General features: G+C 41.2%; 1 non-coding gene across 1 annotated transcript; it reads right to left on the bottom strand.

Moving 5' to 3' along the window:
- Positions 1 to 7,923: 7,923 nt before the first annotated feature.
- On the bottom strand, positions 7,924 to 8,068 carry LOC147461217 (U4 spliceosomal RNA). Its single transcript, XR_015187704.1, has one exon. It is a non-coding gene; the product is annotated as a U4 spliceosomal RNA (small nuclear RNA).
- Between the last annotated feature and the right edge of the window lie 4,018 nt (positions 8,069 to 12,086).

Here is a 12,086-nt window from a genome sequence, read left to right as displayed (position 1 = left end):
AGAGGATACACTGACTCAGATTATGCAGGAGACTTGGATAAGAGGAGATCTACATCAGGCTATGTCTTTACATTGGCTAGAGGTGCCATATCATGGCGATCTCGATTACAAGATTGTGTTACGCAGTCTACTACAGAAGCTGAGTATGTTGCAGCAAATGAGGCATGCAAAGAAGCTATTTGGCTTGGTAGATTGGTTGCAGACTTGGGAATCAATGCAGATATGCCAGAGTTATATTGTGATAGTCAAAGTGCTATACAATTGGCAAAGAATCCAGTGTTCCATTCGAAGACTAAGCATATTGATGTGAAGTATCACTTCATTAGGGAAGTACTTGAAGACAAGCAGATACAACTGCTGAAGATCCACACCAAGGACAATCCTGCTGATCTACTCACAAAGGGACTTCCAGGAGAGGGCTTTGTGCATTGTCGTGAGTTATTGGGCATTGGATAGATGGCAGCCATGTAAATCTTTGTACATTTATGTTCATAGATTTACAGTTACTTAAAGTGCCACATTGGACTTTAAGTGGGAGGTTGTTGGGATTAAAGCCCAAGTGGCCTCTTATGCGGATATGGCCGGCCGCCCGCCTAACTCACTTACCTCTAACTCTTTGTATATACTAACATATTCTTTGTGAATACTAAAGGATTTGGGAGATAACCCTTCTAACATCTCTCTGCGTACTGTACTGTGTAAGCTCACTGTGTGTGTGTGAGAGAGAGAGTCGATCCACGCTCCGCTCCGCGACTTCACATTGTGCACAAGCTCTAAGGGTTTTCTTTCTCTGTCAAAAGAATGTGTATGATGTGTCCATGTTTGCTTTCCATATTGGCAATGCTCATAAAAGGAAAAATCAAAAAATGACAAAGAGGGTACGTAGCCCAAACGAGAGAGTGTTTCCATGCCCTTCTTTGACATATGTTCTAACCGGCTATGCCACAACAACGGTTGGCAGTTCAGCTACAGAAAGAACATTGTTTTTATCAGATACATAAAGAGGATAAAGTGAACCAACTTTGAAACCATGGGCCATAAAGCATGAGCAATCTCGCATTCTAACACTGAAAGTACACCAACGCACTAAGGTGCAATCTAATCATAGACCTACATAGCTCATCAAGCTCCTCCCACTAAAACTCAGTCATGTACATATCTTCAGTTCTAGCCGCATAGGCAATAGGCAACTTTTGTTTCTTTTGGATAGGCATATCATGCATTTGGTTCTTCCAAAGCTGAAAATTAGTGCCATCAAACTTCTTTATGTCATAAATGTCAGGGTCTTTGCTAGTAGACATGGTGACAAAACTACCAAAAGATGTTGGGAAAATTTTGGCAGAGTCTCCTTTGTATTTAGGACTATGTCAACCAAAATACGAGACAAAATGACCAAATATGTCACTCACAAAGCATAAAAGAGGGCATGCCTCTCTGAAAGGCACACTGTATAGAGATCAATTGAGGCGCATAAACTATCAAAGTGACCATAGGCCGCCAACTCGATGTCAAAAGTACCTATACTACTCTATACATGTCCTATGGCGAGGCCTCGTAAGGGATGCTCCAACTACCTGTATCACTGAAGGTATCTCCACATTTGAGAATACCCTAGCTCAACAAGAACCTCACGCTATCGACCCTCAAGAACGTAGGTTATGCACCAAAACGTATAGACAAGTCTCATAAATGGTCGGGACTGCCGTACTAGCCAAAAGATGGCTCCACAAAAGCATACAATGGTAGTATACACAAAGAGGTACAAGTCTGTCACGACACTCAAACAGGCGCCAAAAGCATGTGCATGCAAAAAAATATCCCTGCGGGGAGTCAAACTGCTCTCAAAAGAGCTCAAACACTGTCAAAGGTGCCAACATGTGGCATATACGCATAAAAAATTGCTCCCACTGGAACTAGAATATTGCAAGCACTGAAACATGTAGCCTGTGAGTCGATGCCGATGCCATAACCAAAGCCGAAATTGAGGCCGAGAAGCATAGAGGAAGCTAAGCAAGTTGCTCTATGTACCTATACATGTACCTGTATCTGTACATGTACTCGAAGAAGACAATTCTGTCAAACTCCCACTCTATGTGTGAGTATGAAGCCACTCTGAAAGAGGCTACACACTCCCAAATAAGCGGTGGGATCTCATAGATGGAAGAGATTGCAACAATGGTACCTGTAATTGGCTATGGAAGCTCTGTAGCACAAACTACCAAAGGAGGGCTGAAAAATACAGCTCATGAACCGTAGCTCAAATGAAGTTTCTGATGCCACGAATGGCTCCAAAAAAGGGGGGTAAAACCTCAGGACACCTTCGGGAAACACTCTCGGAATGCTAAATTTTCCGATGCCAAAGTCGGAACCCTGTTTGCACTCTTGAAAGTGTACGCGCACGGAAGCAATTTTCGGAATGAAGCCGCTATGATACCAGATGAAGGAGAGGAGTCGAGAGCATAGCAGAAGCGGAAGAAGAATATGCACACACACGCAGCACCATAGCCACACACACAGGCTAGAGAGGGAGAGTCATCACACACTGTGTGACCCCTTTCTTTCTTCTCTATCTTATGCACTAAGGCACAATACACATTGTACTTAGTGTTAGTGGCTCACACAAGTGTATAGCTATACACTTAGGGTTAGTAGCAGTTAGTGATGGGCGGTCGACCACATGGCCATTAAACCTAACACATGCATAATGTGAAACTAGAGTATCCAACTCGCTCTTATGATTTTGTTATGTGGGACCAAGTGCTATAATGTACATAGCGTGATTTATGCAAAAACGGATGCCACGGTTGCAATCTTGTATAGATCTTTTCGAGGCCAACTGAGGCCCTCGATGTGGCACTGTTGCATATTTTATCACATATTAGTATGTCTCATTTGCCTTAGAAATGTACAAATGTCAATTGTTTTAAAGTGTCATACTTGTTTTTCCGAGAAAGTTCAATGTGGACGATCTCGTCCAAAAATAGCAAGTTTCATGCATGCACGTAAAAGATGTATCCAAAGTAATCGCCAAGTGGGAAATTGAGGTTCAACATGAAATTTGAGCCTGACAAGATTTTTCCATAAAAGGCCTAAAAATGGACACAAAAAGATCCAAAATAGTCCAAAACTCACAAACAATGGCTCAAACTGCCGCATCACTACCACACAATGGTTCAAAATAACCAAAAATTAGTAAAAAATGAGCTCTTTCGGACATCTAACAAAGGAAATACTATAATTCCAAGTCAAGGTGCTAGTGTAGTCCCTTGTTGTTTCCACTACATGTTAGAGGCTGTGAGACAACTAATTAGGGTTTCCCCTCTTCATATAATACGTGGGTTTCTCTAATGAAATTCTAAAGCTTCCATGAAATGGTCATGACAAAGAATAGAAGCGTGAATTTAGAGTTTTTATCATGGTGAAAGAGCACCATATCTATGCAATTTGGAGTGAGGCTACACCAAATCATCACACACACAAGAGTTTTAAGCTTATATAGGTTGTTTCCAAGAGTGATGATTTCATGCCTGGAGTTTTTGTATTTGTAGAACAAGCATGTAGTGTGGGCCAATAGATAATCAATGATGAGTGCGATGCTAATGGTCACAAATATTTCAATTTGCTGTGAATACGCCCTGCAATGCAGCTCTAGTATGTTGATGAGCAACACAAAGCCACAAACGAGTTGTTAGTTTTAGGGTTGTTGTAGCGACGCTCTGATAGGGGCAAGCGGCTGAGATTGGCACAATAAATACCAGGAAGAGGATATGCATGCTAAAAATGGGGTGACTAGTGTGGGGTTTGTGCCACCACCAGTTGCATATTGTTGACAAGTGTATGAGTAGAGAGTCCGGTTTGTGATGACGGTACAAACTACAGCAAGTAGGTCCCCCTCCTTTTGGGCATACAAGAAAACCAAGCCAAGCAGAGTGGGTAGGTCTATGGCCTTGTCCCTTTTTGCTTTAAAGATGGAGATTCCTCCAGATAGCTTTGTGGACTCTGGAGTTTGAAGACCCAATGGACACAGTGGTGCCCCTTTTTACCCCAAAAAAAATTATGAGCATGTGATGCTCGCAAACACAAATCCTCCCAGCTAATGCAGACTGACCAAAAGACCAAGCTCAAAAGCTTGAGATTGATTCAGGTATTAAATTGTGATGCTCAATGCAAAATATATATGGATGGGCTCAAATGAAAGCTAGAGACCGTGGCTATGCATGCATATTAATGACATAAGTTAATTTTACTAATGCAAAAAGCTGATAATACTAATTGTTATGAGAGGATTAGACTAGGGATGCTTGCTAATTAAGCATATAATCCATTGCAATCAATCTAGCAAGGGTAGTGGCTTGAGGAAAACACCAAGAACGTGCCCAAAAACTAGTGTAATTAGCAAGTAGACCAATGTTAATCTAAATAAAAATGCAAAGCAATTGATTCAAACTTGTGAGCAAGAGGTGACTCACAAGATCTAGCACAAAAGGGGTTAGTAGATGCGAATCGATTAGCATGACTAGGAAATATTAATCGCATTGCAAGATTTGATACTACTTGTTAGAATTGGGGTGCTCTATCCTAAGCGTCATTAGTGAGCTAGGCTATGGTGGATGAAACCTCAATCTCAACACGATGAGGGTTAGGGTTAGAGCAATGGAAATTAGGGTTAGGCTAGAGATCTTTCCCACAAGTTGGGCTTACCCCAACAGTAGACGTATGCACGAGAGAGAGAGAGAGAGAGAGAGAGAGAGAGAGAGAGAGAGAGAGAGAGAGCAAAAGAGCTACAAAGCTATCACTCTGTTTTGCTACACAGACGAAGTTTCTCTTTGCACCGAATGGAACCTTCATGTGCACAAAGTTAACAAGAGCGGGGGGGGGGAGGGGGGGATCCTTCTTAATTAATGAATTTTTTGACAAATGAAGCTAATAAAATTGAAAAATAAAATTAATCTCCATTGATGTAAGGCGTCATGCGAGGCGAGGGACAAACGGGGAAGGGGCGCGACATGTCGGGCGACGGTAAAGGACGTGCACAAGGGAGGTAGGTGCTATGAGAGGGGTCAGGCAAGAGTAAGGATGAGAGGAAAGCATGCAATGGAGCTGGCAACCGTGGGAGCTTTTCGTTATCGTATGGGTAGCCTTTTGCAGCAAGGTGATGTGGATGGTGGGTTGGCTATGGGAATCGTTGCAGAGCAAAGGTTATTTAGCCTGTGTGAGTCCGACCCTTCCATCCCCTTTTAGAGGGTGAGAGAACTGAATTTCAAGGCACGGACGCAAGGATGAAATTCAAAGGAATGAGAAGATATCCTCCTATGAGAAGATATTGGGTCATGGTCTGCATCTCTCTCTCTCTCTCTCTCTCTCTCTCTCTCTCTCTCTCTCTCTCTCTCTCTCTCTCTCTCTCTCACGTGCAGACTTGCAGATGGAAAAAGAGACGGTTTGTGTGTCATACCTGACAAATTCGCTAGCAAGTCTAGAGAAGAAGGATATGTGTTGTGTGGTTGATGATGACATCAGCATCGAGAGAATCATTATCTAATGCACTGACAGACATCGTGAATGTGGGGGGGCGGGGGTTTCCAAGTAGGCATCACAAGACAGATGCTTGCACTTTGTCAATTTAGCAGGGCATGCTGAAGAGCGCAGAGTGCACGGGAGAGCTTGTTGTGTGACAGCAGTAGAGGCGATGGTGGGCGCGACAAACATGGCAAGAGAAAAAAAAAATGGAATCTCAAATAAGATTCTCATTAATACATACAAAGTGGAGCATTAGGGATACCTCCCAAGCAGGTAATTTTTTGAATTGTTTAAATAGTCAAAATAAGTCCCTAGATATGTGGGTCAACAATTCTCAATTTCCTCCCTTCATTTAGTTACATGTCAGAAATGCAAGTTTTTGTGGTTCAATTTTCATTGGGAAGAGCCCTCACTACTGTACTCCATAATCAACTATAATTCCAACTCCCTTGGTCATTTCAATTGCACTACGTCTATAAATTTATTTTAATTATGTTTTAAGCTAATTGTGGTCTAGACAGAGCGCACACACCAAGGAAAATTCACATGACAATGCACCAAGCTTTTGATCACACCACATGTACCTCTATGCTTGAAGATTGTACTTAGAAATGTATCTCTATTTGTTTGTTTCTGTCCCAATCTAGAGAGCATATGTGCCATGGAAGATCTAGATGAAAATGCACCAAGGCTTAGATTGCACCATGTATACCTCTATGCTTGAGATTTCTTTATGCAATCTCGAGAGCATAAAGTCCCACATATCCATGACCACCAGGAGTAGTTTGTCATGGTAGTTGACCTCCAGCCCCAATACAATCGCAACAAGTAATTGCAATGCAAAATATGTGGGCGCTTGCAAATGGTGAGCCCAGGGGATTCACTAGTAGTACTAGGGAGATGTCACTTGTGTGTGTGTTCAAACTACCTTATTTACCCCTATGCACAGGACTTCCCTCTATAAAATCTACATTTTTTTTGGCCTTACAAAACCCCCCAATTGCACATTTACGTGATAGCATATGATAACCCTTAGTGAATACCCCGGGATGGTGAGCTTGCTCCATTTTGCATCACATGTAGTAGGTATGCATGTTGCCTCATGGCAGCATGTGTGCAATTCGCCAACGGAAGAAGTGATCTAATTGGGAAAGTTCTAGGATCAATGTGAGTCACTATGACAAGAGAGTGAGGACAACAAATTATTGTGATACCACCATAAGATACAAGAGAAACTCAAGGCGTATGTAGGAAAGCACTTTTTGTCCCTGGAAGTAGTTAGAAACGATAGACTACTGGAAAGTGCTTCGGTGGACTGCTAAAAAGTGATTCTGAAATACTTGTAAGTACTTTCAAAAATTGCGTAAAATAGGTTTTAAGCACTCTAACAATTGTAATAAAGTCCTACATATGTGTAGTATGAAGTAGCACTGACAAAGCACTTTGAGAAGTGCTTTTAAAGTAATTTCTAGAAATCTGCTGTAAAGTGCCATTTGAGCAATTTCAAGTAGTGTTGGGTGATCCCCAAAACACATGTGTGAGTGTGTTGCTTGGCCAATAGCACTCAATAACTCACTCTCTCTCTCTCTCTCTCTCTCTCTCTCTCTCTCATATTTGGGTAATCCCTCCACAGCTATACATAAATTGACGCGTTTTAACACATGGATCCAAATTTATGGCCAACAATGTATAGCCATGTACGTGTTTGCATGTCTGTCTCGCAGTGGGGACTATGCAAGTCCTCTTACATGTGTATGGATCTCTATTTTCACATGGGGGACTATTACCCTACTCAGAGAGTGTTCTTTATGGCCTAATGTATTGTCAAACAAGTATGGATTTATCTATGGTCACATATTTGGTCGTACGTTGTGGGATAGGGTGATGTTTATGGTCATATATGTATGGAGTTCCATAAGTATTCGTCATGCAAATGTTGATATGGCAAACACGACTTTGTTGGTCATGTCAAGGGTCAAATACTTATGAGGTCACATGTGTGGGTCTTAGGAGGTTGGACACAACCATCTATGTGGTCATGTATGTTGATGGTCCTCCCGATCTCTTGTCCGTTGGTGGTTGCAAAGATCGTTGTAAGAGGCGTGAATGTACGCGTGCCTTCTAGGGATAGATAGATGGGATGTTTCATATTCTAGTACTTTCCGGTGCTGACTGTAGAGCTGCCTTGATTCCACACTGTTTCAAAGTTTCCATTATCCCGTAGATCTGCTCACAGAAAGTGGTAAAATTAGCAGATCTTGTTCGCAGGTCGCAACATGATCGCTACGTAAACATGTAGAATCCAAGGATGTTAGGAGTATGGAGAGAGAACGTAACTCGTAAGAGAATCCGTTACGGCAGCAGAGGTTGCCCGTGCTGTATCCCGTTAATTCATGATTGTGAGAGGCCTGTGCGGAACAGGCCTTCCAAAAATTGTCCGAAGCCCCCTTGGGAGAGAGCCGCGGACGGGGTTTGGAAATAGTTTTCAACCAGCAATTGACGCGTCTCGGGAAACCCTCACTAACTGCGTCATTGCCCCAAGCGCAAAGATAAAGAATCCACGAGGGTCCTGAAGCAATATATACCTGCTTTCATCTGCGCCTTCGCCTGTGGGGTTAATAAAAGTGCACTGCCGTGCCCTCCACATCCTAAGGAATCGACCCGAGCCCTACTTGAAAGATGAGCAAGCTCTATCACATCCTCATGAGTTTTTTGGTTAATGATTATCGACCCAAACATGTGCTGCCCTACTTGAAAGATGAGAAGGCTCTATTTAACACGAAGTAGGCTGCGGGCTCCTTGAAGCTCTGACCCACGCTCCTCTAGCCTCAGCACATAGAATAAGCCAAGTGTGGTAGATCGGTTGTGCCATTTCCCTCTTGAATAGCAGGTCTTCAGTTCAACTCTCCTCGTCGGATAGATCTTTAAGGTCTCTTGGGATAGTTTCCTAGGATGTTAAAATACTTTTCTTCTTCTTCTCTACCCAAATCGTGTCAAGTCATGTCTTACCCTCCCCTCCGGTTGAACTCCGGAGCCACTACTCTCCTAACTAACTCGGAGGCTAATTAGCATAAGGTTTCATCAATTAAGTGTGTGCATAACTTGCATCTCAAAGCATTCAGCATTTTAATAAATTTCCTACACTAGTTGAGCTTATCACCACCATTGCCCGATTCGTTCATCAATTTTTCGCAATCCATGGTCAATTTATGCTGATTGTTGTAAGGCACAACTAGCATTTGGAATACCCTCTTTGCATTTTTCATTTGTGCTCATTTTCAACTACTTTGCACATTCATTTCTCCCTTGTTAATGTTCATTCCATCTTACAACTTGTGTGTGCCATACTCTAAAGCCCCTAATTATCGAAATTGCAAGTCATTTAAGTCTTCAATTGTACATCCAAAGACCCCTCCTTCTGAAACCTCCAATAGAGCTCTTAAGCAGCCATGAACCCTTATCTTAAAATTAGGTGTGTGTGCTTCAGTGTGTTGGCCACCCCCTCCCTAATTAAACAAACCTATTTTGATTCATCTGTGGTGAGAGGTCCTTCAAGTTGACTTGTCAAGTTCTCTACAGTTGTGGAGCGCTTTGTGCACGTGGTTTGAACCTTCCATAGTCAAAGGGACTTCGCACTCCGACTTTGTAGAGTTGCTTCTTCAGACTTATTTTGATTTTCTTAGTTTTTTCTCCAAACTTCTTTTCTAAAATGTCCCAAGCTTCGTTTGCATGATCGCATTCATCCATAAAATGTACGTAATTATCATGCAGAGAAGTGATTATGATGCCTAAATCTTGTTCATCTTCGGCTTGGACTTGTGCGCTAATTATGATGGAAGTTGTAGCTCTAGTTACGGGTTTTGTTTGCATTAAAGGTACCTTGACTATTGCTTATAAGTTCTTTTTCATCAAATACCCTCTCAATTTTGTCTGCCATGTATGAAATCCTTCACCGTCAAATTTATCTACTCCTTTCTCACCCATTGTCTAAGTAGAGGGGTCTTAGCTTTAGGAGACTCTCCTAATGCCAGTGTCTACCTCTTTACAACAAAATAATAATCACCAAAGTGATAGCATACACAATATACAAAAGATTTAGCCAAAACCTACAAATTCAAGTACACTATTCACCAAACTTTGGGTGTAATTGCACTACTTGAAGATTGTTTTTGTCGACTTCCTCAATGGGGTTGAATTCTGGTTAAACTTTGAGACACTAATGCTGAGGAGGTGGTTGCTTCGGTCTAAGATTTCTGCACCACTTTTCCCAATATTCTTGTCTTGAATTTTGAACTTTTTGTGCAGATGAAGCAATAGAATTCTCTTAATGTGGCTTTTGATTTCAAAGTTGTGTTGCCACTAGCCATATAAGGATTTCATCAACTGATGTCGATGATATGTGTGAGGCCTCGTACGGATGCCCTTTAGGTGGGCAGCCGGTATGGATAGCGCACAGCATTGGTTTAGCGCATAAAATAACCTTCTCAGGGCAGCCTCACCTGTATGCAACGAAAGAGGGGCTACAACACTCATGAAGGCTCTATCAAAGGGTGAATGGGATAGAGCCATAACAAAACAACAATCTATTGGTTGAGAGCTACTCAAACGAGTTGAGAATCGGGTCAAAGCATTAGGATCAAAAACTGCTAAAAAAGGGATGTTTAAGAATCTAGGATTAAGTAATAGTCCAATAGTCAATTGACACGTATACAAAAGTATGGCACTTTTTTTTCCTCTACCTTCAGTCTTTATGGTCCTATTTTGGTGGAGAATGGCTAAATCTCCCGTTTCTTTGGCTAAAATCGCTATATCTAGGTGTTTTCGGTGGCTAACATTAAAGTTTGGGTCCAAAGTACTGGCCTTTTCTTTCATTTTATATTTCACAAAATCAAGCTAGAAGATACGAATCTCCCTTTTCATGCTCTGAAAACAACGCCATTATGATAAATCACCTAGTTTTTTCAAACGCCTACTTTTTTCACATTCCCTCCATTTTGTGAGAGTTTTTTCTATTTTTGTTGCATTTCAAGTCACACACTCTTCCTCTCTAATCTTTGAGATTCCATGGCACCCACTACATGTCGTCCTTCTCATAGTGTAACTTCTTGTGATTTTCATAACATCAGAGAAATAGTCTTTGAGAACCCATGTCCTTTTTGTGAATGACTGGGTAACAATGCTCCCTTGATGACAAGGTGTCCACCCACAGAGTGAAAAGAACCAAGAAAAATGAAGTGAGAAACCATTGGAAAGGTCATGTTCTTTCCTTCAAAGTGATCGACAACGGCTATGGCCAAAGACATGGTGCTAAACTTGGATGAACATTCCATTCTCCATTCTCACTGTAAGGAACACAAAGCTTATATATTTGATACAACCAATCTTCATCTCATTGTTCTCTCATTTTATTTAATTTTTTGCTTTAATTTCACTTATCTTTCCATCAATAGCTATGGAGTAGCAACCTATTGAGAGCTTACGTGGTGCATTCAGAGCTATTCACAAAGGGATTGCAAATGTTATGGATGCTGACAAGCCATCCTCCCTTTACAAAGCAGTTGTTATGTTTGTGCATTTTGCAGAATATAGGGTCTCATCAAGAGAAGGTGCACATGAAGAACTACATGAGTTTCATGTTCCCACCGTACGATCACTAGAATGGGAAGCCCCTGATCCGAGTACCTTCAAATCCAAAATCAAAGAAGATATCCTCAAAGCTATGTCTCCGAGCATGATTTCAAGAAGGATGAAGATTCAATGGTTCTTGCATATACATGTCGTTATGGCATGTTTCAAAACAATGGATTTGTTTAGGACAAGAATGATGTACTAGGAGAAGTCTGGGGTACCAAGGAGAATTTCCATATTGGTGATAATATCACTTGTAAAGTAAGCCCAAGCTCTATGTCTATCTCATACAAGCTATGCCGTCAGTCATTATTTTTGGGCAATGACTACAAGAGATGGAGAATCAAGCTAGGTAGTTGGGTCCCTCTAGACTCTAAGGAGAATTGTGCAAAGTTTAAATTTAAAATAATAATCCATCCATTCCTATAAACCTTATAGCAACATCAAACTAGAGACTACAAGCTCACTAAAAGATGTCAAAGAATCTCTCAAGTTTCTAGATGAAACATCCTTTTAGTACGCATTCAAAGTTGATGACATTGTTGTGAGCACAAGGATGGAGAACGCAACCTCATGCATCACATGTCTTCCCCCCAAAAGAGTTGCATTTGAGCCACTTGCAAGGACTTGATAATGTGAAGTGGATTTCTCTAATATTGTAATCACTACATTTTGCAAAAATACATGTCTCTTTTCTACTTTGTTGATGTGGCCATATTTTATGTGCATTTAAATCTAGATGACACCATGATACACAATTAATAATTGAATTTTTGATATTAAATATTTGAGTACAAAAATATAATCTCAAAAAGGTGTCTATTCATATGGACAAAATGAACAAAACTTGTGGAATAATGTAATCAGCCAACCAAATCAACTTTTCTTTTTGCATGGGATGATTTAGGATCTTCAGAAACCCTTTGCCTTTTTTGTTTTTG

This window comes from Adiantum capillus-veneris, chromosome 3, assembly GCF_014529385.1.
Source record: "Adiantum capillus-veneris isolate H3 chromosome 3, ASM1452938v2, whole genome shotgun sequence".
NCBI lineage: Eukaryota > Viridiplantae > Streptophyta > Polypodiopsida > Polypodiales > Pteridaceae > Adiantum > Adiantum capillus-veneris.
Note: the sequence above shows the minus strand (reverse complement) of the source record. Positions and strands in the feature narration are given on the sequence as shown.